Genomic DNA, 26620 nt, shown 5'->3' with positions numbered 1-26620 from the left:
TGCGCTGAACCCATCCTCTGTTTAGAAGCAAGGTTAGAGTAAATGTTCCTTATCCTGTCTTCCCAACTAAGTGAGAAGGAATAATCCCCATTGTTTCACCTTGACCTGGAATCCTCCTTTCTGTCTTAATTCCAAAATAGGAAATGCATCATATCTCTCTCCCTCTCCCCCCCTCTCTCTTTGTGTGTGTGTGTTTGTGTGTGTGTGTGAGAAAGTTTTAATGACTAGCTGTGAACACATGTGGTTGGTACTTAAAATATAATGTTTAATTGCATCATCAGGGGGCATCCATAAATTTGACCTGGAAACCTCAGTGCCTGGGATGATCCTGAATTGGCAACCCTTAGGGAACCATATGTGGACAAAAATCCAATTGCTACTCAGGAAAGATCCACTGAGTGAAGCATAAAATGCACTGTTAATACTCATCTAAATTGCATTGATTCAGTAGGTCTATTCTAGTTAAGATTAAGGCATACCATTGCGAGCTACCTTCTAAAATAGCAAATTCTTTTGCACCATTTAGGTGCAAACTACCGTATATACTCGAGTATAAGCAGACCTGAATATAAGCCGAGGCACCTAATTTTACCACAAAAAACTGGGAAAACATTGACTCCAGTATAAGCCGAGATACCAATAAAATTACATTAATTGAGGCATCAGTAGTTTAAATGTTTTTGAATCTTTACATCAAACTGTAATTTAAGATATGACTGTTCAACTCTGATTAAATCATTATTTTCATCTTCTTCAATGTAAATGTGCTTATGTATCCTTTTAATAATCAGAGAGTGAAATAATAAATGTAATAATAATAATAATACATGCAGTAAAATAATAAATGTAATAATAAATAGAGTAAAATAATAAATGTATAATAAATAATAATAAAATAGAGTAAAATAAATGTAAAAGTAACAACAATAATAGAGTAAAATAATAAATGTAATAATAATAATAATTAATAGAGTAAAATAATAAATGTAACAATACCAATAATAATAGAGAAAAATAATAAATATACCATATATACTTGAGTATAAGCTGACCTGAATATAAGCCCACCAGGACCCTCACCCGAGTATAAGCCAAGGAGGGTTTTTTTTCAGTGTTAAAAAAGGGCTGAAAAATTAGTCTTATACTCGAGTATATACAGTATATCATATTTCTTAAACTGCAACATGCATTGTAGGATGCATCCTAAATGCATTATTACCACTACCAACAAAAATACAAAAGACACACTTGTGACTCTAAGATGCACTCCACATTTAACTAACCGGTACCCAACGCTTATTTATTAGTGTCATGTTAGATCAGAAACATATTACACTAATCTTATATCAATTCCACTGGTCTTTTCCAGACGCAGTTCACCATACTAGTTTTGACCTTTAAAGTCTTAAATGGCTTGAGATCAAAATATATCAAGAAGCTCCATATGAGTCTTCCAGACAATGTTGTTTTTCCTCTGAGATCACCATAAAGCAATATGCCATATGAGTGCCTGAGATAGGCCCCTTTTCAGGGCTGTAATGTGAGTGGCTAAGATTAGCAACAGTCTCCCAAGGAAAGTCCACCTGGGCCCATAAATGGCAAATCAACCATGCAGAAGATGAGTCGATGATGGTTTGTGCCTTCAAACTGCTTTCTTAACAAGATTTCCCAGAGAGGGGTTGCCTTTGCCTACCTCTGAGGCTGAGAGAGTGTGTCTTCCCCAAAGTCACCCAAAGGTCTCAAATCCCTACACCACATTGGCTTTCAAGATGGATTGTAGGCCTTCAAATCATTTCCTTCTGTAGCTCCCCAAAGTCCATAAGGGATTTTCTTGGCAAGACTTGTCCAGAGTGGGTAGTGAATGTTATTTTTGCCCAAAATAGCATTCACTTTTGAAGAGTTTAAGTCATAAGCCAAGAGCCTGCAAGATCCTGCAATAATGTGTGACTTTACAGTGATGGAGTTATGTCATGAACCCAATACACAGCTGTGCTTGTGAATTCTATTGATACTGGGCACCACACAATATATTCTCTTGAACAACATGGGCCCCTTCTGCAACATGGGGCTTTCACTGTGCATCAGGTAATGTTGTGCATTGGGACACATTGCAAGCAGCCAAGCTGCTGGTTCCAAGTATGCAAAGACACCAGTGGCATAAATGGCTCTTCTGGGAATATAAATGTTGTGTAGAAGCGCAATTTGACTTTATGCAATTGAAAGTCAGTTTATGATAATGTAATTTCCCAACAGGATGCCAGCATAATATGTTCTTGCTGCCTTTTGATTTTAATTTTTAAACTGTGATGTGCTGGTGTATTTTTTCGCCTTTTGATGAATGGTTGTGTATTGAAATCTTGATTATGAACTACCCTGTATGGTAAAACAGGACATAAATGTTAAAAGAAGGGGGTTTCATTACCCATATATATAAAATTTGCTATGATCAGCTCAAAGCAGAATAGATTGGATTCACAGGCAATCCTCCATTCAAGTAGTTCAGAAGGCCAAACTATGCCTGGAATTACACCTGTTCCTTCAAATGTATCTCTAAGGTAGAGATATTAGTTCAGGACTATGCCAGGCCAAAACCTGAGGCCTAGGGACAATCCCTGATTATGTCATTACATATTATGTATGAAGTAACAACCATAGTTCTTCACAGGTTGTCATTACACACACACACACACACACACACACACACACACACACACACATGTTGTTTAGAAATGAAGACAGAAATCCAGACCAAGGTTAAATGAGGCGATTAGTACTTCTTATGTTCTTAGGTAGATATAAAAATAAAGTTTTATCTATATATATAAAAGGGTAATGAAATTTCGGCCTAGGACAAAACAACAAAACTACACATCCCAGAAACACTAAACTTGGCAGCACAACCCCTCATCCATGCCTCTACGTTCATACAACAAAAAGAAAACAAAAATAAAATCCTAATTAGAGGGAGAGGAAGAATTGTTTTTATCCAATTGCTGCCAGTTAGAAGGCTAAGCTCCACCCACTTGGTCTCCTAGCAACCCACTCAGCCCAGGGGACAGGTAGAGTTAGGCCTCACGTAGGCCTCTTCCACATTGATATAAGATTATCTTATTTAAACTGGATTATATGGCAGTGTAGACTCAAGACCCTTCCACACAGCTATATAACCCATTTATAATGGACTTAATGTAAGGTAAAACCTTTACCCTTTACCTTAACTACCACCAATTCCTCAATACTTTATTTCCCATACCACCATACTTTGCCACAGCAACGTGTGGCCGGGCACAGCTAGTATTATATATAAGGAACATTACTAGCCTACTTGCCTCTAGTAAGAAGGTGAATACAAAGGAGAACAGAGGGCAAGTCCTGGCACCACAATAATAGGAAGGAAGGAGGAATAGATCCCTTGAAATTTGTAGCAAATTGTTGCTGTAATAGCTGTGTGGGAGATTTACACACTGCCTTTCTTCTTGCCTGGATCTGAGCCCACCAAAACGGGAGAATTTGCACTCTTACCTCTTACCTGGAGATGACCAACAAAGCTGGAAATGTAGAGCTAGGTCCTGATAGCTAGCAACCTTGCCCTGGTCATATAATATCAAAGTAAACCCCTTTACTAATCATATGAAGACAGAGCTTGAAAATGTTGTGAAATACAACCCCGCCAAATTCCCTAAGCTAAGCAAAATTGTTGATCTCTGTCCAGGGGACCCCATTTTCTCCCCCTTCCCTGTGGCTAATGTGATAGCTTTGGCAATTATCTCATTTAATTCTGTACGTGAACCATGCAAGGGATTGGCAAGAGGCTTGGGTTGCAATTCTTTCTTTGGAGCCTTGTCTTTGGCATCAGTTGAATTTCCACCTCCTCCGGTTTCAACCACATGGCTTTAATGTGGCCTCATATAACTCTTTTGTCTTTTGTAATATAAAAATAGACATTGCATTTCTTCAAAGGAACTGATGAAGCTGAAAAATTAATGGACCCTAAACTGCATTCATTGATTTCCCACTACCACCGCAGCTTCTTTTCAGCTCAGCAAGAGATTAAGGTTAATTTTATACAGAGAGATTTCTTCCAAAGTGTTTCTGTGAAATGCCAAGCTTGCACAGAATAAAGGGGAAATAGCTGATCCACAACCTCTTTATATCTGACTAAGATAAATATGATCTTTTCAGTTTTATGGTTCATTGACAATCCTGGTGGCTACTGCGAACTACTGAGAGTTGGCAGCATAAAAGAGCTTTGAGTTCAAGCTATGTAAAGAAATAATAATAAATTGTTAGAATCTTAAAAGCAGGCATTCACTAGTAAAAAAAAGTAATTCTTCTATAAAATTAGGTTTATTGTCACTCATATTGCTTGAAGGCAAACCCACAATTAGTAGGTTGAAAACAGCTCAGGGAAATTTGTCAGGTTTTTTAAAGTATGTACCTTTCTGGATTGTGTGATAGTTAGCTGAGGGACCATAAATAATGGAAGCCAATGAATTTGCTCTTGGTTTTATGGAGATCTTTAAATGAGCTATCCAACATGTTGAGCCCTATTTTTAAAATAGCCCCCACACCTTGGATAGCTCCTTTAGAGTTTGGACTAAACCCATGCTTCCCTATCTTTAGTCCATTTGGGGTTTTATCCTTCCAGAAGCTCAAGACAGTTTGGCCAATTCCCAGGAATGCTGGGAGACAACGTCTAAAACAGAAGGTTGAGACCCATCAATTTATGTGATTATTTCTGACAAGAACCACTTATAGCAAGGAAAGCCAGCAATAGGACACAATTAACCAGTGGTAACTGATAGGGTGGCCAAATCTCTTAAGTCTATTTCTATGCACTGTCTCCATATCATATCTATCTCTTAGCCCTTTCCATGCCAATTCCATGGAGATGTTTGTTACGCATGTGCTTATTTCAAAACACATGGCCTGGATCTTGCATTGGGAGGCATATGTATATCACATTGTTAGGTCTCCTGATGTCTCTTCTCCAATATTGACCTTGGAGAAGAAGCAAAACAATGCACTCCAATGATGTGGAAATGATCATGTTTTTGGGGGGTATTTTTTGGGGTGTGTGTGGCTTTTGGTTATTGCATGGTTGAAAAAAATCCAATCTATGCATTAAGCACAAAGATTGAGCTGTGGTGGCATAAGTCCAACATACACCATTGTAATTGACTAATGGGATGCCTGCCAGGTATGTTAATGGATACTCCCCCTCCCCCCTCACTGACTGAAAGGTGTCAATATGTATTTTTGCAAAGTATACAGGATTGTGGGCTCTCCTCCTCCCAATGTGGGAAGGCTTTTTAAAACACTTCTCACAGCAAGCATCACAAACCTCTAAATATTTGGAATGGATTTTTAATTAAACATTGTTTCCTGTTCCATGTTCACTGTAGGAGATGCAGAATCAGGTAAATTTGTTTTGAAAAAAATGTGACTGAAATTTCTCATGCATCAACTGTAAATAATTCAAGCTGAACTTATTCAGCTTCAAATAGGTTTTGATATAAACAAAGACAGCTTATTATGATGAGAGCTTGAAAACAGTGCTTTCTTTTTGAACTAAATTCCTAGAGCACTGGTTGTTGGAAACAACAAATTATAGTTCAAAATAACAGCTTTCCTACATTTTTATTATAATAATATCCTTTCACACAATCAGTAAAAAAAATGTTCAGATGATGATATAGCAAGGATCTTGAACAGAGTCCTAGCTTGTTGAAACAGTATTTAGCAAAAACAATTCTGGATGTGCCTTTCTTCTGGAGCAAGGCACCTGGAGCCATGGCTTTTCTCCAAGGTGCTACTGAAGTTTGTGAAATTAAATTTCAGAATTTAGAATTCATCAGTGAGTTTTGCATTGATGCACTGCCACATGGCCTAGGGAAATATACTTGTTCTCCACTGGTTTGATCTTATTGGTTTTATTCTTGAGAATATGTGGGCAAGCTTTCTCAGAGAACAATTACTAAAGGAGAAGCCACACCAGGGTAGCTCCTGCAAGATACTTTGAGGTGGGCCTCCTTTTCCTCTCCCAGACAGGTGATTGCTAGATAACTAGATAGCTATCCTTAGACACATTGCAACTTTTCAATACCTTTATTAGAACGTGGTGATCAGGACTTGATACAGTATTCCATATGAAGCCAGGAACTAAGTTATGGCTTTCAGTATATTCTAGGTCTATGATGGGCAACTTTTGCACTTGGTGTGTCAAAATTCACCAAAAAACCTAGCATGACTTGGGTGGTGTGTCACTTCAAGAAAAAAACCATAATTTCACAATTTATATAGCTTAAATAACAAAAATATAGAATTGTAATATATAACTGTATTTAATAAATCAAAAACTATTTACTACCATTATTTCCATATACAACAATCTATGGTACCTCTTGCAGTTTCCACGCTGATTTCTCTCTATTGCAGTTTCAATGTAGTCATGAATAATGAATAATATAATAATAATATAATAGTAATAATATAATAATATACTACAATAATAATAAAATAATAATAGAATTTATATATATATATATATATATATATATATATATATATATATATATATATAATGTGCATAATTCCCATGGAGTAAACAACAAAACCACTGGACCAAATCACACCAAATTTGGTCACAAAAGACATTAGTCATCCAATCAATCTGCATGTCAGAAAAAATGGCTAGGTGTGTCAGTGCTGACACGCATGTCATAGGTTGGCCATCACTGTTCTAGCTAGAGGATCTGGCTAGCCCTTCTGCATCAACTGTCAATCACAGAACCTGGGATTTACCCCATTCAACTCATTTTTCTGGGGCCCATTCACACTACAGAATTATAGCACTTTGATCCCACCTCAACTGCCATGGTTCCATTCTTTGAAGACCTCCGATATGCAGCTTAGGGACAGGTATTTACAAATCTTAGCCAGAGTGTTGTATTGCCTCACCAAATTATGAAACCCAGGATGACACAGGATGGCACAGTAGGTAAAATGGAATAATAGAATTTGTAATTCTGCAATGTGAACGGGCCTCTGGTTATGAAACAGCAATGGAGTGTCTTGCTCATGTTTCTTGCTCCCTTCACTCCTGCAAAAGAAAGTGCTCAAGTGTTCTGAGAAGCCTGCAAGATCATTCACATTGCAGATAAAGCTGTTCTCAAAAGTAATTATAATGAGTGTGGAGTGGATGCTTTGTTGGATTAAAAGCACAGCTTTCTTAAAATTGAAAGTATTGTGTTGGACAGGAAAAGGCATCCATCTCTACTGAGGGTCTAAGCACTATGCGCCTTTCGGATTTCAGGAATTAATGAGGCGTCACACACTTTAGTTAGGAAAGTTACAAAGTTCGTAACAGCAATCACGATATATTGCTTCTTTATTTAAATAATAGAGGTATTTATCTGTTACCCAGGGTGCAGTTACAATGACTCATGAGCAAAATTCCACAATATAGTAGCGTCAATTAATAATCGTTGCTGTGTTATTTTCATGAGTTTCAAAACAGCTAAAGGGCCCTGATCCTGAAGAAGGCAATTTTTCTCCTTTCACACAGTTTCTAAGCATTTTGAGATGGTGATGTTATGAAATTATGCCTGACACTTAAGATGTTTTAAAGTAAATTAATACAAAAAGAGAAAAGAGTTGGATGCCAGAGTCCTTGAAGCTTGGCATACAGGAGTTTGGCTGACAAGTGGGGCTGAGGGGGGTATTCTTCATGTGTGTTTAGCAGGCAGTTTTGAGGGGAAAACCCACTTAGGACTACTGAATATAGATGGTGAGGGAGTTGCTGCAGTTTTGTGCAACAGCTGTGATGTGTTTGCGTTCTTGCTGGAGGATGTGGGTAGCTATATCTGCAGCAAGGACATGTTCATTGTCTTATTGGAAGAGAAGATCTTGGTGGTTGGCAAGAACATTTTGCTAAGACTCTAACAAATCTGGTCAGGAGAACTTTGAACTGAGTTATGTGTGGGAGGGAAACAATATTCTTGAGGGCAAGAGTCAGTCAAATGCCGGAGATAATAGCCCAGCTAGTCAAATAGTACAAGTACTCAGCCATGGAAGGGAAAAAAAACTTAAATAAGAAGCTAAGGGGAATGGCTCAAGGGCCTTAGATGTCTCTACACCAATACACAGAACACTGGAAATAAACAAGATGAACTTGAACTCTTAATATAGTAAACCAAATATTATATGGGAGGCATCACTTAAACCTAATGAGTTGATTTTCATGATTTGAAGGCAAAAATAGAAACTTATAACCTGTTTCAGAGAAACAGAGCAAACAGGAATGGGGGAAGAATAATAATATATGTCAAGAATGTTTACACCTGTGAAGTGCATCAGGAAATTATGGAAGCAAGGTTGATAGCATCTGGTCCTCTAGTGGTAAAATGTTGTATTTTAGAGGACACTCCTCTATTTGAAAGGTAGACACTGTTTGAATTGTTTTCCAGCAGGTGCAACTAGTCAGTGGGGTTGAACCCAATCCATATTTCCTGTGAATATTAAAAGGACGACTCAAGAGTGCTGGATCTTTTTTGGATAGTAAGGTTCAGGATCTTGGGGTGCATCTACATGGTCCAATTAATGAAGTTTGACACCACTTTAATTGCCATGGCCTAATTCATTGGAAGGAGCCCTCGATGGCACAGCAGTTTAAACTGCTGAGGTGCTGAACTTGCTGACTGAAAGGATGGCAATTCGAATCCTGGAAGCAAGGTGAGCCCCCACTGTTAGCCCCAGCTTCTGTCAACCTAGCAGTTAAAAAACATGCGAATATGAGTTGATCAATAGGTACCACTCCTGCGGGAAGGTAGAGGCATTCCATGCAGTCATGACCTTGTAGGCTTCTACGTACAATTCTGGCTTTTCGGCTTAGAAATGGAGATGAGCACCATCCCCCAGAGTCGGATATGACTAGGCTTAATGTCAGGGGAAAACCTTTACCTTTAGCGAATGTCTTGGAATCGTGGTAGCTGTAGTTTGACTGTACTTGAGTCCCCTTGGGGAGAGAGGATGGGTTAAAAATAAATTATTATTATTATTATTATTATTATTATTATTATTATTATTATTATTATTATTGATGAGGTACCAGCATTCTTTGACAGAGAAGGTTAAATAGCATGTAAAACTACAGCTCCCATGATTCCACTGCACTGAGCCATGGCAGTTAAATTTGTGTTAAACTGCATTGATTTTACCATGTAGATGCATCCTTGGGCTGCTAATTTAAAGTTCGTACTAAAACCTGGAGCAGATTCCCCACTCTATGGGAATGTGGAACCTACCAGCTACTACTGCTTTCCAGATAGTTCTGCTTGTAGATGAGGAGCCCTTAAAAATGAGAGCAGAACCTAACAGTTGATACCTGTGCAGCAAGCATTGTTTTATTCTACTGCTGTAAGTAATTACATTATAGTACTGTATTTATTTGCTTTTCAGCAGCAATGCAAACCTCTCCCTTTCCTCTCTTCACCACCATTTTCCTCCTTTTTCATTATATCCTTCCTTTCTTGATCATACATATATGGTTGACCTATTCATGCCTGGCACTCCATCTCCCTTCTTCAAGTCCTTCAGCCTGTTTACATTTTCAACCCTAAAAACAGTGGGACAGCATCTGTGGGAAAGGGATGGAGAAGGCCTTTGTTACTATGGAAACTATCATGTGCTGGACCAAGGGGAGAAAATTACCCCAAACATTTTAATATGATAAAGGAGATGCTGCCACTGCTAAGAACTCAGGAGGAAACCTGATCTTCTTTCTGGGCAGAACATTATTTTTCCTGTTTGAAGTTGGAGGCACTATGTAGGGGTGCCCTTCAATCCTCTCCAAAACACTTGTGGCACTCTTATTATCCACTGAGAAGTTCAGAATAGAGGGAAAAATCAGAAAGCAATTGTAGAAATTACTCTTAAAAGGCAGCCTGCTTTCTCTTTCTGTCTCCCTTGGCTTAACAATCAAAAGTTCTGTACAGTAATTCAGCACAGGGGAGAACAGGTCTAGATAGTTTAAGGAATCGTTTTCACCAGCAGTGTTTTCCTTCAGTTCTCAGAACAATGAGAAGCAAATAACTAAAATGAGGATGAGGGATGCAGTATATAACCTGAACGTTTTGGTTTTAAGTCACTTAGGTTGATACAAATCACAGCATGCATGGATGCCTCAAAGATTCACAGTATCTTTCTCAATCTTTTCTCTCTTACCCATCCATGCAGGCAGCAACTTTCCTTTGTCGTTGATATAAATGAGTTCAGAAACAACAGGAAAACACAGTTTCTTTGTAAGTGAATGAGCCATTATAAACCTCACGCTCATATATCCCTATCTCCCCTCTTTTCCTTTTTCTTCTGCCAGAGAAGATTACAATTACACTTCCAATTTTGGCTGATCACAGTTTCTTGCGATGTATGAGCTTGGTGAACTATACAGTAATGGGTCTGAACAAGCCAAAACCTGAAAGTTCTATCGTGGCTTCTTCTAATCAACCATAGTTTCAACAAACCATGTTTGCCCAAGATCTAACATCAAAAGAAGCTATGTTTTGCTCAATGTGGAAAAAGGAGAGAAGAGTCAACTTGTAACCTGAATCCTTCTGAACTACTGATCATTCCACTGGAAGGAGATCATTCATCAATCAGAGAAGCATGAATGCAATATTCCAGTTTTATTTCATAGTCGTAGGATATTGTCATCAGAATTAATTCACTGTATGTTGCAAAACATAAATAGAAGAACATGTTTCCAAGTGGCAGCTGACTGGGAGGTAGAAACAGAAAGTGGAACAAGATGGAGTTTTCTGCTGTCCAGAAAAGAAAGATGTGTCCAGTTGTCTCTTCTGATCTTATAGCTAATTCCTTAAAGGTCCATGATAGAGCAGATATTTTGCATGTGAATTCAACTTTTTGCATTTCCAGGTGAGAATGGGAAAACTCCTTCTTGAACCCCCAAAAGATGCTGCAAATCACTATTGATGTTGTTGGTGTTGTTGTTTTCTTGTCAAGTCTGAGTTATGATGATGCCATGCTACTCCATGTATTTGGTTAAATAACTAAAAGAAGAGCTTGGTCATGTCATGAGAAACATTAGAAAAAGGCAATAATGACAACCGGAAAAGAGAGAGGCTGCATTACAGGTGATTAGACTCAATAAAAAGTTAATGGCTCTGGATTTGCAAGACCTGAACAGGGCTGTTGATGACAAGCCCCTGCTTTGTTCTTTAGCATCACGTTCAGTGATATTCAGAATACAATGGGAGAAAACCCCCAGAATTTGGAATTTGACATCAAGGCAGAACACAAGAGTCATCATAAACACCAGCAAAACTGCATATGGAGTGAAAAATGTTTTAAGAAATACTCCAGGGAAGAAAGAGAGAGATGAAGAGAAGGAAGAAAGCAGGGATGAACAAAGACAATATTTAAGAATGCAGTTCAGAATATATTTCTATAAGGTCTGTAGGGAATATATTTAGTATAGAAAGTAAAAATGATTCATAGTTGACCAGAATTGTGGCATCTCTAAGTTTTACACAAGTTGAATAAATAAAATAGTTTTGCATTACTTGAATTTGGAACTGTACCAATCTTCTTTTGGAAGGACATGTTCTATACATGAAAAAAGTCCTGACAATAAGCAAGACTAAAATTTCTAGTAGACCTCGTAGTCTGTTTTAGACCTCTACCAAGAATACATCTTTCCATTTGAAGCTGATGTCCTCAGTTTTTCCCTTACATCCATTTATTAACCATACCCCTTGGGCCTGGTTCATAAATTAACAGAGGAGCTGAGTTTGTCCTCTCAACCACAGTCCATCCCAGGCTCTGCTGTTCAAGACAAACATAAGAGATGGAGCATCCAGTGTGTTCAGCCAAAGGTGTGCAATCTAAAATATATCTTTACACTGAGAGAGAAAAGCAAGGGATTTTAAAAATTAGGTTATACAATACAATTGTAAAACAAATTATCCAGATAAAATTCAATATAATATAATGCAAAGTGACAAATATGTACAATTAAAATATACAAGATTACAAAACAATATTAAATTGAAATTCCAAAAGGTTTGGGAAAGTTTAAAATTAAGTGTCTCAAAATATTTATCTTCTACAACTGCAGTTGGAAGTTCCAACCTTCCTTCTGGTTGAAAATACTATTTTAAACAATTAAAAAGCTGTGGTTTAACGACTATGGTGGCACCCTATGGGATCTTGGAGCCCAGGCTTCTATATTGCAAAATGTTTAATATTCTGAGTATTAAGAGTTCAAGCAACAAAATTAAATAGGAATAGTATCTTGTCAGCAAAGGCAGATACATTAAAAATGACTTAGGTAATTCGGTCTTCTGGTGGAGTTGCTTATTTAAGTACCCAAAATCTAAAATAAAACTTTATCTTTGGAGGATAAAGGTCAAACAATTATTTTTACAATCGGCTGCCCACTGGATTTATGTTGCTATATCAGAATTGCATAGACTTCTCAGCCAAATATAAGATGCACTGTGCTAATTCTGTCACGCGAGAGACAAAGAGAGGAAAATTATTCCTTTAATGAATAGCAAGTTGTTTAACCACTTTCACATTTTCTGCTTTTCACTCTGAATTTATCTGTATTCTTTCACATTTCCAGCCATTAAGTTCCTGATGTTGATAGTTTGGAGTAGGCTACTCTTGTCAGTTTCAGGGCTTGGAAAGTTACTTTCTTGGTTTATATTAGAGTTCCCAGGTTCAAATCCCGGGAGCGGAGTGAGCGCCCGCTGTTAGCTCCAGCTTCTGCCAAGCTAGCATTTCAAAAACATGCCAATGTGAGTAGATCAATAGGTACCGCTCTGGCGGGAAGGTAACAGCACTCCATGCAGTCATGCCAGCCTCATGACCTTGAAGGTGTCTACGGACAACGCCAGCTCTTCGGCTTAGAAATGGAGATGAGCACCAACCCCCAGAGTCAGACATGACTGGACTGAACGTCAGGGGAAACCTTTACCTTTACCTTTTACTTCAAATTTATGTAGTGTAAAGCTCTGCATGTAGAGTTATGTAGTAATTGTGCCGCACAACCCTTGTTTTAAATATAAACATGGTGTAAATGAACCAAAACATCAAATGTTCAATTGAAAGCATAACTCAATGTATATGCAATGCACGGTAAACATCCATAGAATCATAGAATCATAGAATAGTAGAGTTGGAAGAGACCTCATGGGCCATCCAGTCCAACCCCCTGCTAAGAAGCAGGAAATCGCATTCAAAGCACCCCCGACAGATGGCCATCCAGCCTCTGCTTAAAAGCCTCTAAAGAAGGAGCCTCCACCACACTCTGGGGCAGAGAGTTCCACTGCCGAACAGCCCTCACAATGAGGAAGTTCTTCCTGATGTTCAGGTGGAATCTCCTTTCCTGTAGTTTGAAGCCATTGTTCCGCGTCCTAGTCTGCAGGGCAGCAGAAAACAAGCTTGCTCTCTCCTCCCTATGACATCCCCTCACATATTTGTACATGGCTATCATGTCTCCTCTCAGCCTTCTCTTCTGCAGGCTAAACATGCCCAGCTCTTTAAGCCGCTCCTCATAGGGCTTGTTCTCCAGACCCTTAATCATTTTAGTCACCCTCCTCTGGAGTCACCATCCATGTCCAACCATTTCCACAAGGGAACTTCAGCATAGATATCCAAAAGGATTCTGGCCTCAGGATGGCCTGTGGTAACTGTAGACCCATTTCCCCTTCAAACATTGTTATTGTGGGATTCCAGGAGGAAGAGATTCTTCATGAATGCCGATCAGTAGAATTTTGTCTGAAGGTTGATACAGACTCCCCAGCATTCTTTGGGGTCTCTTTCACAATATGTAATTATAGCACTATCTTTCATCCCGTGACTCCATCATAAGGAGATGCTTAAAGAGTAGCTAACTCTCATGGTTTTAGCTCTCACGGTGCATCTACCCAAGCAAAATAATCTGGGTCCAGTGTGGAGTGTAGTATTCTGCACCGGCCGTAGAAGCAGTTATGTTTCCTGCCTCTTTCCCCCTGCAGAAGTGGGATGAGATCCTGACCATCTAGTGGGGTGTAACCCAGTATGGCCCTGCTGGACAGCCACCCTTACCTTTGTTGTCTGGTCTACAGAGTTCCAAAGAGCTCCTGTCCATTCATGGGCTCTTTTGGTGATACTAGTAAGGGCAACCTCATGATTCGGAGAGGAGATTTATGAAAGCTGGGGGAGGGGGGACTATCTCACTCCCCTCTCTGAGTCAGCAATGGCTCCCAGGAACATCTCTTTGAACTCTGTGGCCTCTACTATGACAAAGGTATATATTATCCCCCGTACCTGTGTCACAAACCGGCACAGCTGTTTATCTTTAAGTGCGAGGGAGCTCCAGAGCATTCCATGACTTTGCCTAATTTGGGGCCTTGCCCTGTATTGGGGTCAAGAAGCCAATTCTTGTTTACCCCACTTTAAACTGGCTATGTAGCTGTGTCCCCATTCATTCCTTTATTGCATTCTTTATTGCATACTTGGTGAACCTAAAATCTGTGTTTCTGCAGCTGTCCTTCACCATCTTCACATCACTGCCATTGCTGAAAAAACTTCCAGTTAGGCAGAGGACAAAGAGGAAAAGGGGGAATGGTCAGGTATAAAAATATTTTCTAGAAAGGAGCTTCATTGTCAAAGGCTTAGTTAAGACATGCCTGAAACCTCAAGAAGCACACCCTCTGTTTCCCCTTAATATGCATTTCACATTTCAGGTATCTAACTATCCATGGCAAAGACTGTCTATCCTATTAATACAGACTCTGTGCAGCAGTTGTTGTTCAGAGATCCTACATTTTCACTTGCATCTATTAGTGTCAGAGAAACACTACAGAAATGTTTCTGGGGGGAAATCAGCAGATGCCTCCTTCGGGGAGCAGTGTTTAAACAATGTTAGCTGGGAGTATTGTGAAAGAGAGGTGAGATTAGAATAACTCAAAATTAATGATTTAAGAGTGGAGTATTTCTTCCTCCATTCACTGCAGTTAATTGCCTGGAAGAAAATGAAAAGCAGATGCTGCGTGACTTCTTACATTATCTCTGCGAATATTTCATAATATGTCTTCACTCTACTGCAAAAGCAAATTCCTTGATTTCTCCTCTTTCCTTTATTTCTTTCAAAAAAGATTCAACATTCAAATACTTTTTGTTTTCACATAGAAAGAAGATTAGAAGACTAGCAACATGCAATGTTTTAATGTACCTCTAGTGAGCAGATTTTGTGCTTTTATGTTTGATTATATTTATGTTCATTGTTTAACACTATGTTCATTATATATTATGTTGTAAACTGCTTTAGATTCCCTAGGGGAAGAAGGCAGTATATAAATGATGTAAATAAATAAAAGCTTATAATTTGTTAAAAAGCATTGATTATGACAACTGAGCTAACTGTCCAAGATTATGGTATCAGTTTCTTTTTCTCATTAAAACATTTCTTGTCTTGCTTAAGAAGGGTCACTTCTTGGTAGGATATTGTTGAGAAAGTATTTATTGTAAATATAGTTATCAGCTGAATAGTTCTCAGTATTCTCAGAGTTAAGATTAAGCCATTCAAGAGTAACATTAAAGTAGTTGATTTATTATCAGAGAAAATACAATTTGGGCTGAATCCATACCCTCCAACATTTCACAAATGAAGAACTGGGACACGTGTGGCCAAGCAACACATGTCTCTATGTAGGTATCACTGGGCTAAATTGTTCTGAAGGTAAAAGCAGAGAAGCTCCATTACTCATCATTGTCCTACACTAATGAGAGACAAACTGCATACAATGGGGAATCTGCTATGCTTCAAGTGTGATGTAGAATACAGTGGGCCCTCTACCTTCACTGGGATTAGGATCGCAAGACTTCCATAAGAGTGACAAAACCATGAATTGAAAAAACTGCTTTTTAAAACCCGGTAGAAGTTGATAATAGAATCAAACTAGAGGACCTACAAATCTACTGGACCATAAGTATTTGCCTTCCTAAGGTGGTCCAGTCGTAAGATCAGGGGGAATAAAGTGGCACTCACAGGCTGCTTGAGGTTCCCAAAAACCTCTGTAATGGAAAAGCTAATTATAATGGGGATTTTGTAATGGTTTAGTATTGTTGATATTATGGAAAGGGCAGGCAGGAGTTGTCTATATCTGATTGGTTGATGCAACGCTGTGGTTACGCAGCCTTTGCAGTAGAAATGTATCCCTTTTAGAGCGGCTAGCAAGAAAAAGGGGCGGAGCTAGTTGGGAGGAAAAAGAGGGAGCAGTTTTGAAATTATTCAGTCTCTAGCTGGGAGCTAGAGTGGTGTCCTGTTTGTCTTTCAAGAACAGTCTTAAGACACTGTGGTAAGTAAATAAAAACTGCTTTATTTCAGCAAAACATAAAGTACAGCACACCCAGTGGTATAATGCAAAAGAAAGCCAGGAAGTCTTACTTCAGACAAAGAAACAGCAATAAATCCAGAGCAGGCACACGGAGAGTGAAGGCATTAGATTCAGTTTATTACCAGCAAGAGCTGGCTGCACATGCTTTGGCTTTTATAGCCCTGGGTCCCCACACAGCTGCTAGGGCAGTTCCTAATTACTCAGCTGCATTTCTGGCAGCTAATCTAACTGAATCTATCTCTGCTCTGTTTCCTTTTGCCTCTCCAGGAATGATGGTACTAGCAAAGTCTCCTCCTCAGACTCCAACTCACCCTTAGATTCTTGAACACTTTCCTGCTCCCCTTCCTCTTCTGAGGAAGAGGAATTCCTGACATGTGAAGAGGATCTTTGTTTAAGATCATGGCTTCAATTGTAGTACTGAAGGAAAAAGAGACTAATTTGAGTCTAAGTCTTCAGTCAGTTGAAACTGAGAGACAGAGTGTCCTATGTGTCCTAAGTTTTCAGACAGACTACAGTATTGATGGAAAAGAGTGACTATAAGATATAAGTTATTTGGCTGGAATGCTGAAGGTAAATATGTTGAAGTGGGAATGATTGTACATAGGTTTGTTTAAATGTAATTGAGTTATAGTGATGCAATGTGAGCTGGGGATTGCATCATGCACTGTCTGCTGTCCACTATGCAAGTGTGTAAAGAGTTAACTGAGTGTTGCATCATACAGCAGAGGTGTTTATATATATAGCCTTCTGCTTCCTGTATTCTCTCTCTGGTTATCTGCTCTCTGCACTCTGTCTGTATGTATATCGTCTTGTGAGAGTTTTCTGTTCACCAGTAAACCTGTTTATAGATAGTTGAAGTCTCCAGCCTCATTACTGGTACCAGTGCTTCTACGTGAGTCTTCTGCTGCGAGTATGCTTATCCAAAAACGCGCTCTGACAGTGGTTATGGGCCCAGCTTGACCAGTTTGACCAGTTTGCCCAGTTTAACCAGTTTAACCAGTCCCAGCAGGACCAGGCAGAACCCAGAAGGACCAGAGTCTCCAGCTGAACCAGCACCAGAGTCTACTCCAGAACCTGTGACTGTGCCAGAACCAGACCACTTTCCAATGTACCCAGTATACTGACAAGTCTGTGTGGAGCCAGAAGTCCGGGTGAGCTGAGTGGTGAGCTGAGCTGTGAGCTGTGTGAAGGAAGCCGTTCCGGTGAGCCGTGCTTAAGCTGCTTGAGGGGGAGAGTTTTGTCTTCGGAGGAAGCAAACTTTGTCCGTAGCAGCAGAAAAGCCGTGATTTGCAGCGGAGCGTGCTGAGCTCTGACAAAATATACATTAGGAAGAGAATAAAGTTGCATAAACAAGTTAAAATAAGTTAAACTTTTCTGGAAGTTATATAATAACAGTTTTGTGTATTCAAAATAGTGAAATACAATAACAATAATACCAAGTGGAATTGAAGTGAAGTACTTTGTAACAAATACACTTTATGTGCAAACAGATTACATAAATAAACATTTCTTTATTTCAATGTATATATTAAAGTTTCGTGAACTTCGTGAACAAGTTACAGAACTGAAGTTACATATCTGAAAGTCGGCTGGAGATTATATTGATGTACCCTGTGAGGAGCAGTTGGAAGCTACATATTGACTCCAGGGTTAAGTTACTCAACAAAGATATATTCAAACATTTGAAAATTGAATCCTGTAATAAACATATACAATTAAAGGTGACACAGGGACAGAGATAGTGTATTTTCAGACAAGTCACAAAGTTTGTGAGAATCTTCCTCTCCCCTTTTGGAGCCACCAAAGCCCACTGACAGTTTCCCATAATCTCTCCCATGCCCAATTTTCAGTGGGTGGCATTTTGCAGATGATTTTTGTTGTTCAAAAAGGACCCCAAATATTCCAAAATGAGCTGCATGCGTGCCAGGTGCAGCTGACACCTACTTTATTTGTTTGGAGTATTTATACACTTCCCTTCGATCAGAAAGGTTCCCAGGGCAGCTTATAAATCATTCCTTTGACAGTTCCCTGCCCTTAGGCTGACAATCTAAATAAGACAGGACACATAAGGAAAGGGGAATGTCAGTGCAAGGAAGCATTAAATCCAGCAGATACTAGCTGCTCTTTTTACTCTAAAAGGCCAGAGCAATAGCAGTTAAAACACAAGTGGAGGACCTCTTCAGCATGATGGAATATCAGGTCAAAGTGAGTAGATACACATTTGGTTGGTTGGTGCTGAAACCTGTTCATCTAGGCTCAGGAATGAATCAGCTATATTCCCAAATTGTGAACCTGCATTTGTGGAGTTGAGAGCTGTAACTCCATCTAGTTTAAATTGAATCCTCAATCTGCCCTTAATTACACTTCAGCAATCCAGTCTTACTCCCATTTGCTCACTGTCACCAAACCATTACTGACATCTAACACTGCTTTAGAATTACAACAGCTTGCTTGGATTTAAATGAGAAGGACAAGCAGACAAAATGTTGCTGCCTTTGCTCCACATGAAGAATTTGACTGGACTGGCACTGAATCTTACAACTTACAAGACACTAGGGTTGTCCAAATATTCGTTATGTTTCTCGTTTCGTAATTATTTCGGATTGTTCTCGTTTTTTGAAATGAGTATTGAAACGTTTTCCCTGGGCGCAACTGGCAATGTAATACGAACCATCATTGGCCCATTCTCTAATTGTTTCTTAAAATTTTCGTTAATTTTTTTCCTTCCAAAAATTTTTTAAAAATATTTTTTAAAAATTATTATTATTATTATTATTTGTTTCTGCAACCTAACATGAATGGGAGCCTAGCGCAGCCTAACATGGCCGCTCCCTGGCCAATCAGAGTCTTCCACGATGGCTGCCAAAGGTGGGGGTTAGCGTCCTCCGTGTCCACGTGGAGGATCTCTATAAAAATCCCCAACTGCAGCCGACCCAAGCCATTCTGGGTTGGGATACCGAGGAGAGAGGGTCTTTGGCGCGTGCTGGGAAGCTGCTGCTTGCTTGTTTGGGGGAGAGAGGGCTAACTGGGGGTAGAGTGTTTCTGTTGTTGCTGGTTCGATATTGTGTTTTTTTGGGGGGGGGGAATTGGCTGGGGGCTTGGGGCAGAGTCCTTGCTGTGGCTGGCTTTAGGGAACTTTTTTTTCCCAAGGACATCTGCGTCCCTGCTAGTGCTGAGCTTGGGGTGCTTTCCATCTACTCCTGAGGAAGACCTTTTGCCTTTCTGTTTTCTTTTTTGGAATTTAGCAATCACCACATCAGCCCTTCTTTGCAATCCTGAAAGGGGGGGGGGGACTTGAAAATAATAGTTTCCAAAGGACGTCTGCGTTCCTGCAAGTGCATTGCTTCCCTCCCGCTCCGTTTGTAATCCCAAGCCCCCGGGCTGAGTGTTATTGCAGCAATCACAAAGACACACATTGTTTTCAAACCTAAAGGGTACATTGGAAGAAATAGTTTTCAAAGGACGTGGGGCACCCGCCAAGGCATTGCTTCCCTCACGCTCCATTTCTATTCCCAAGCCTTGGGCTGAGTTTTATTTCTGCAATCACAAAGTCAGACATTGATTTGATTCAATAGAGGGTCCACAGCAATTTATAGTTTCCAAAGGACGTGGGCACTCCTGCCAAGGCATTGCTTCCCTCACGCTCCATTTCTATTCCCAAGCCTTGGGCTGAGTTTTATTTCTGCAATCACAAAGTCAGACATTGATTTGATTCAATAGAGGGTCCACAGCAATTTATAGTTTCCAAAGGACGTGGGCACTCCTGCCAAGGCATTGCTTCCCTCACGCTCCATTTCTATTCCCAAGCCTTGGGCTGAGTTTTATTTCTGCAATCACAAAGTCAGACATTGATTTGATTCAATAGAGGGTCCACAGCAATTTATAGTTTCCAAAGGACGTTGCCAATCCTGCCAAGGCATTGCTTGGCGTGTGCTGCATTTCTAATCCAAAGTCCTCAGCCAGAGTTTCATTTTTGCAATCACACGGTCAGCCAGTGGCACCATTGATCAAAAGGTTCAAAGGCAATTTATAGTTTCCAAAGGACGTTGCCAATCCTGTCAAGGCATTGCTTGGCGTGTGCTGCATTTCTAATCCAAAGTCTACACAAGCAGAAGAGGGACTTTTACAGTGATAAGAACCCAATTGAACAGGAAATAAGACTTTCAAACCAGGAACATGTTTCTTCAAATATTGAAAAATAGTGTATTATAAAAAGTTATGAAAATTCGCCAAAAATCATAGGAGACAGGAAACATTCTGCAATTTGAGCAAAGAGTGTGGAATGTGTTCTTCCACTGTACCAAATTTGATGCGAATAGCTCAAGAAATGAGGGCGGGAAAGTCCCCCCGGTTTCCTGTTTTTTGGCGATTGCGCATGCGCATCCGCCATTTTAGAAACATTTTAGAAACATTATGAATTTTTGGAAATATCCGAAAATTTTGGGTGAAACATTAAGAAATAATTTCTATATCGAAGAGCCGGCACCCCCTACTTTAGAAACGAGAATTGAAACATTTTTTTCCATCGATCGGACAAGCCTACAAGACACCATAGTTTAGATTTAGCTCAAAAATTTCAAGGGGAACAATAAACAGCTGCTACAATGTTACACCTCCTAGAACTTTTCACCTCCTGGTGCTCAGTATCATGCAAAGCTAACTTTGCATATTCACTGATCTCGTAAGTATCAGGTAATGACACATACCAGGCATCAGGCAGAGTTGAGACGTGTACTGGAGAGATAGAGCTTCTGGAAACCACCAAACTCAAGAAGACCTTCATTACTCACTCCCATGTTTCCATAGCATTGAGCCTTGGCAGTTAAAGTGGTGTCAAAAGGCATTAAGTCTACAGTATAGATACACCCCTAAGCTTATTGCTATAGGGTCTTTTATTGTCACCAAGGAGGCTTAGTCTAATAACTTCACCCTCCAACAAGAGACTACAGTTATTGCTACTTATTTGTTTCTATCCTATGTTTTTGCCAACACTGGGTGGCCTACAAATTAGTAAAACCAGTACAGGCATTTTCTTGTTATGTAATTTCAGCATCTACAAGAACCGCAAGTTCAGGAGCCTGGCATGTCAAACTTTCCAGAAGGCTGAATCAGACATTGATGGATGAAAGGCAAAATCAGAGGTTTATTTTCAATGGCCAGAGAGGATGTCAGTGGAGAAAGAACTCCAAAGTACTGGCATGCCACAATTATGAACAAAGAGCATAGGTATTACATTCTGACAGCTATTCAAGACTCCCACACTAGCTCCTGATTGGTCCAGGAAGTGTCTAGCTAGGATCTGCTCACCGGTTGGCCAGGGATTTCTTCCAACATCATCACTGGTTGGTCTTTGCTGTGGTAGGAAACTCAAATAAACTGCAATTGGAGAATTTTGAAATGTCTGTCCATTTGTTGATCTTCCCAGGAGACAGGCCCACTCTAGAAGGAATGTTGTTTGTCAGGTGATAGTGGACAGGGATGGGTCCCCATATCTTCAGCTCCAGTGTGGACAATTGTATTAGGCTTGATAAACAATAGGGTGCTTTAAGGTGTTGGCCAAGTCAGTAGGTCTCCCCATAGGGGTCCAATACAGAGACCTGGGAAAGTGAGTGTTCCCAGGATAGCCCAGATCATATAAGGTAAAATAAAAGGGACCTAAAAGTTCTGATACAAATTCATAGTGTGCCTCCCACCCATTCTTCCTAGTTCATTGTGTGAGGATTATGATAATTTCCTCTGTGTGAGGGAAAGGTGAAGTATCATTCTGGGGAATTTCTAGGAAGTTTCATAGAAAGGTTATACTGTAGGGCAATCAGAAATAACCATGTGGCTAACTATATTTCCCACTGCAGCCATGTCTCATAATTCATAATTTTGGGGTATAATTTTCAATAACACTGTCTGCCTCAGAGGAAGGAAATGGCAAGCCTCTTTCAAACAAATCTTGCCAAGGAAACCTTGCAACAGGGTTGCAATCAGTTGGAAACAAAGACACGCAACAAGAAGCAAATTAAAAACATACAAAACAGCAGTGATACATTTTTTTAAAAAAAACAGTTAATCTATAGAGTTAAAACTATTTAAAATTCATCACAAGACACATATCAAAAGGTCAACAAAACCACACACCATTAAATATGGGGCAGCTGCAAACAAAACCAAGGATTCCTTGTTCTAGTCTAGTTGGCTTTAGAAAGTAAGAGGGAAGTTAGATTGTTCCAATGGGCCCAATCTTTTTGATAATATAAAATGTTCCATATTCTATTAATAGCATTGCCACCATCTGCTTGTCTAGTGTACAATGGGCCAATGGGTTTCTTGATGTTCTCATCCCATTTGGTTAGTTCACAATATTCATCTGCTTCAAATATACTTACTTACACGTTTCTCTGCAATTGCAACCATTTCTGTGTGCCTGCTGATTCATCCATCGAATACTAGGTGCTGTTCAGGAATCAGCACATGAAGGAAGAAATCCATTAGTGAGAGAGCCCAAAGAGCAATTAATAATAGTCATTCTTTCTTCCTTCAACTTGCTGCCCTAATTAGCAACTGCTTCATTTGGCAAAATTTCATTTTACTTAATTGAAGACATTCTTGGCCTGGACTCTTGCTGACATATCCCTTTCTCCCTAAAAATAACCACTATTCGATCTTCAGTGCTGTTTTTCCTTTGGCTAGAATTTGAGAACTGTGGTTTATTTCAGTTTTTTAGTCCAATGACACTTGTCTTAAGATATATATATCAATTTCCCCCTACAGACACTTAATTTGCTTTTCTTAGAAGAGGAGAAAAAGTTTCAATGTACAAATCTGCTATTCCATTCTAGTCGCATTATCATTGAGTGCTTTCAATATCACACTTTTCTTCAACTGTGCTGATTAACCAGTTCGTGGCCTCTTGGTTGTACTTCTGTGTATCCTCATGACCCCAGCTTCCTGCAGTATAGCTCTTCCTTATTTCTTTTATTTTTAGAACAATTTGCAATTCCAGCTTTGAAAAACAAAAAAGGCAAATATAACTATAAAATACAAAATAAAATGAAAACAGATAGCTTGGGAATAGTAAGGAGGAGAAGAGGAAGGGGATCCTGCCCCCTGACATCACTTTACCATTGACATGCTGGCACAGAAGTGGAAGGGACCCATCACATCATGATAGGTAACAGGAATGTTGCAGAATTGGGAGCTATTCATCTCTTTCACCATCACTAGCTACTAGAAATCAGTAGCTACTAGGCTGGGCTGTGGTGCAGGCTGGTTGGCAGCAAGCTGCAACAAATCACTCTGACCAAGAGGTCATGAGATCGAGGCCAGCCCGTGCATGCGTTTGTCTCTGTCTCTGTTCTATGTTATGGCATTGAATGTTTGCCTTTATGTGTGCAATGTGATCCGCCCTGAGTCCCCTTCGGGGTGAGAAGGGCAGAATATAAATGCTGTAAATAAACAAATAAACAAATAAATAGAAATGGAATAATCATGGGGAGAATGTAGACTTGCAGTGGGATGGACATGGTGCCATGCGACAGGTTCATCTGCAATGCCTTGTGCAATAAACTCCAACGGTTATGATCCAGATGAAATTGAAATATCTGAACCATTTGCATTTCCTTCTCATTTCCCATCCAACAAGTTTGAAGAGGAGTGCAGGAATCTAATGTGATATGAAATGGAAATTGGGAATTCACAATGTGCAGCACTGGCATTTTCCTACTTTTAGACACTTCTTCTGTGAGTGACTAAGACAGAATCTCTATCAGGTGTCTAAATATCTGGATTACTGCCCAAACTTGTATGTGCAACAATAGGTGTTTAAAGCGCAGGTGGAATGTTTTAAAGACACATGAAAGCTTCCCTTGCTTGTTAGGTGTTGCTTTTCTCTATCTTCTAAAAATCAGAGAAGCACAGACTTGGGCAAGATCTAAGTCCAAACGCTGCTACACAGGAGTATACAACAAAACACTCCTGACAGATGACAATCCAGTCTCTGTTCTGAAACCTCCAGAGAAGGAGACTCCGCTACACTCCAAGGCAGTATATTCCACTGTCAAATAGTCTTACCATCAGGAAGATCTTCCCAATCTTTAGTTTTGGAATCTCTTTTCCTGTAGTTTGAATCCATTGCTCCATTTCCCCCAGGTTTTACTTTTGGGAGAAAACCAAGGCAAAGAACATGTTAAGTCGTTCTGACTTTCCCCTAAACTGTTCTCATTTCACCATCTTCTTCACAAATTGGCCCTATCATTTCCTTGTTCTTCCTATTACAGACATAGCGTAACTATAAACAAGCCAATTTAATAATGTTTAATGTCTCTGGCAAGTCTGAGATAATTCTGTAGACAAGCTTTTTTGTCTTTCTCTTGGGAAGATAGGGCGGATTACAAATAAAGTATTATTATTCACTTGAATTCCACTTTAACGATCTCCCCCTTTTTCTGTTTCTTGTACGTATCAGTTTTAAATCTTCAGGAAATGGGGGTTTTTTTGGAAGATAACTACTTTTTCAGTGCTGCATGTCATACAATGTACTAGACTATGTTCCTGAAGTTTTTATCGAAGCTTATAATATGACAACCTATGCTTATTAGGAAACAGCAATAACCACCAGCTAGAGAAATAAGCATTTAGCTCAATAAATGCAGGAGAATCTTGATTTACATCAAGTTGTGTTTCGGGGCGCAAAATGTGAATTAAAACTGATGGAGGAGCGTGAAATCCATAACAAATAACTGGTGACCAGGGGAACATGTTCCAAAGAAGCTGATGTAGTCATAAATGTAATTATTTTACTCAACTTGCCAACTAATATCAAATGAAACACCTCCCTTTTGGATGAAAAGTTGTTCATTCCCTGCCATAGCAAGTGGGACAGATTTCTCCAGCTACACCAAGAATTCAAGATTCCAGTTTCATCTTTTTCCTTTCTCTCCCTTCTAAGCTAGCAAGGGAAACCCATTCCTACAAACACAGCAAAATTCCCATTTCTTCCTCCTCCACACCTCCTGCTAAGCAGGGTAAGAAAAAGCCTTCTTTAAAATGATGGCATGAGTTGAGTTTCCCCTGGTCTTCTAGCGATACCAGCAGTGTAGTTGCTTTTCCATAGTGGATGAGACTTTCACTTTAATTTACCTTTTCTAGTTGTTAGAGAAACATGTCTATTCGAAATAGTGTCAGTTGGGACAAAATTTTTCTGCTTGATAATGCAAGAAATGTTCATTGTGTTGTATTATTTTCTGTCTTGAGTGAAGTGATATCATTTTGTTTGTGTTTTTCTTAGAATTAAAGAAGGAGATGAACCAGTGACACCACTGATTTAAGGTTCACAATGCAGTCGGCTGGGTTGCTGGAACTGTTTAGGGGAAACTGTGTTTCTGGGTGCAAAGCCTATATATTTTTTCCTTTTATATAAACTATAAGCACAACATAAATGTGCTGGTGATGATAATAAACAATATGAGGGTAGAAATAGCAAATCATCCATATTCAGAGAGATAACTGTAGTTGTTTGGCTATTCTCTGCATTTGCGAAATATCCATTAAAAATACATTTACATTCTGGAGCACAATGTCTGACATTCTGTGGGGCATACCAGCTAATAGCAATTCAGTGCAAGTCTGGGTATTGCTGCAGGGTGAAGTGATAAGAAGTCCTTGTTTGCCAGAAGCTGTGCCTTGTGATCTTACAAAAGAAACTCCTCAGGGCAGGCAATGTTTCCTAGAGTCGTAATCGTGTACCCAACAGCATAGTTTGAAAAAGAATGAGATACAGACAATGTGATGGCACAGATGGTTGGCATGCATCAATCTCATTCATTTCAAAATACACAGAAATATGTTTAAAAGTTCAGCCTGGGTCCCAAGCCACCAATGGCACTCACAGCATTCCTCACTTATAGAGTCTTCCTTGGAAATGTTATTGCGAGCCAGTGTTGGGGTTGTGTATAGAGTGATGGACTGGGACTTGGGATCTCCAAGTTCAAGTCCCCAAATTATGAAAATCGGTGACTAGTCTGAAGCTTGGCCTATCTGTATACATGTCTTAATCCCTATCATAAAAATAGCTCCACTCATCTGAAAATGTGAAACTAAATGGAATAGCCATCAATATAACTACAGGGTGAAATATCAGGTAGAGAGACTGATGTGTCTCATTTTTTATTTAGACCAGTCATCTATTGACTTCTTGAATGGTTACAAATCTACTGCTCTCCCAT

At 39.5% G+C, this 26620-nt stretch overlaps 1 long non-coding RNA gene across 1 annotated transcript; it reads left to right on the top strand.

The window, feature by feature from the left end:
- Positions 1–13931: 13931 nt before the first annotated feature.
- On the top strand, positions 13932–25966 carry LOC134297904 (uncharacterized). Its single transcript, XR_010004855.1, has 2 exons — positions 13932–17608; positions 25684–25966. It is a non-coding gene; the product is annotated as an uncharacterized LOC134297904 (long non-coding RNA).
- Positions 25967–26620: the final 654 nt, after the last annotated feature.

The sequence above is a fragment of the Anolis carolinensis genome, chromosome 3 (assembly GCF_035594765.1).
Source record: "Anolis carolinensis isolate JA03-04 chromosome 3, rAnoCar3.1.pri, whole genome shotgun sequence".
NCBI lineage: Eukaryota > Metazoa > Chordata > Lepidosauria > Squamata > Dactyloidae > Anolis > Anolis carolinensis.
Note: the sequence above shows the minus strand (reverse complement) of the source record. Positions and strands in the feature narration are given on the sequence as shown.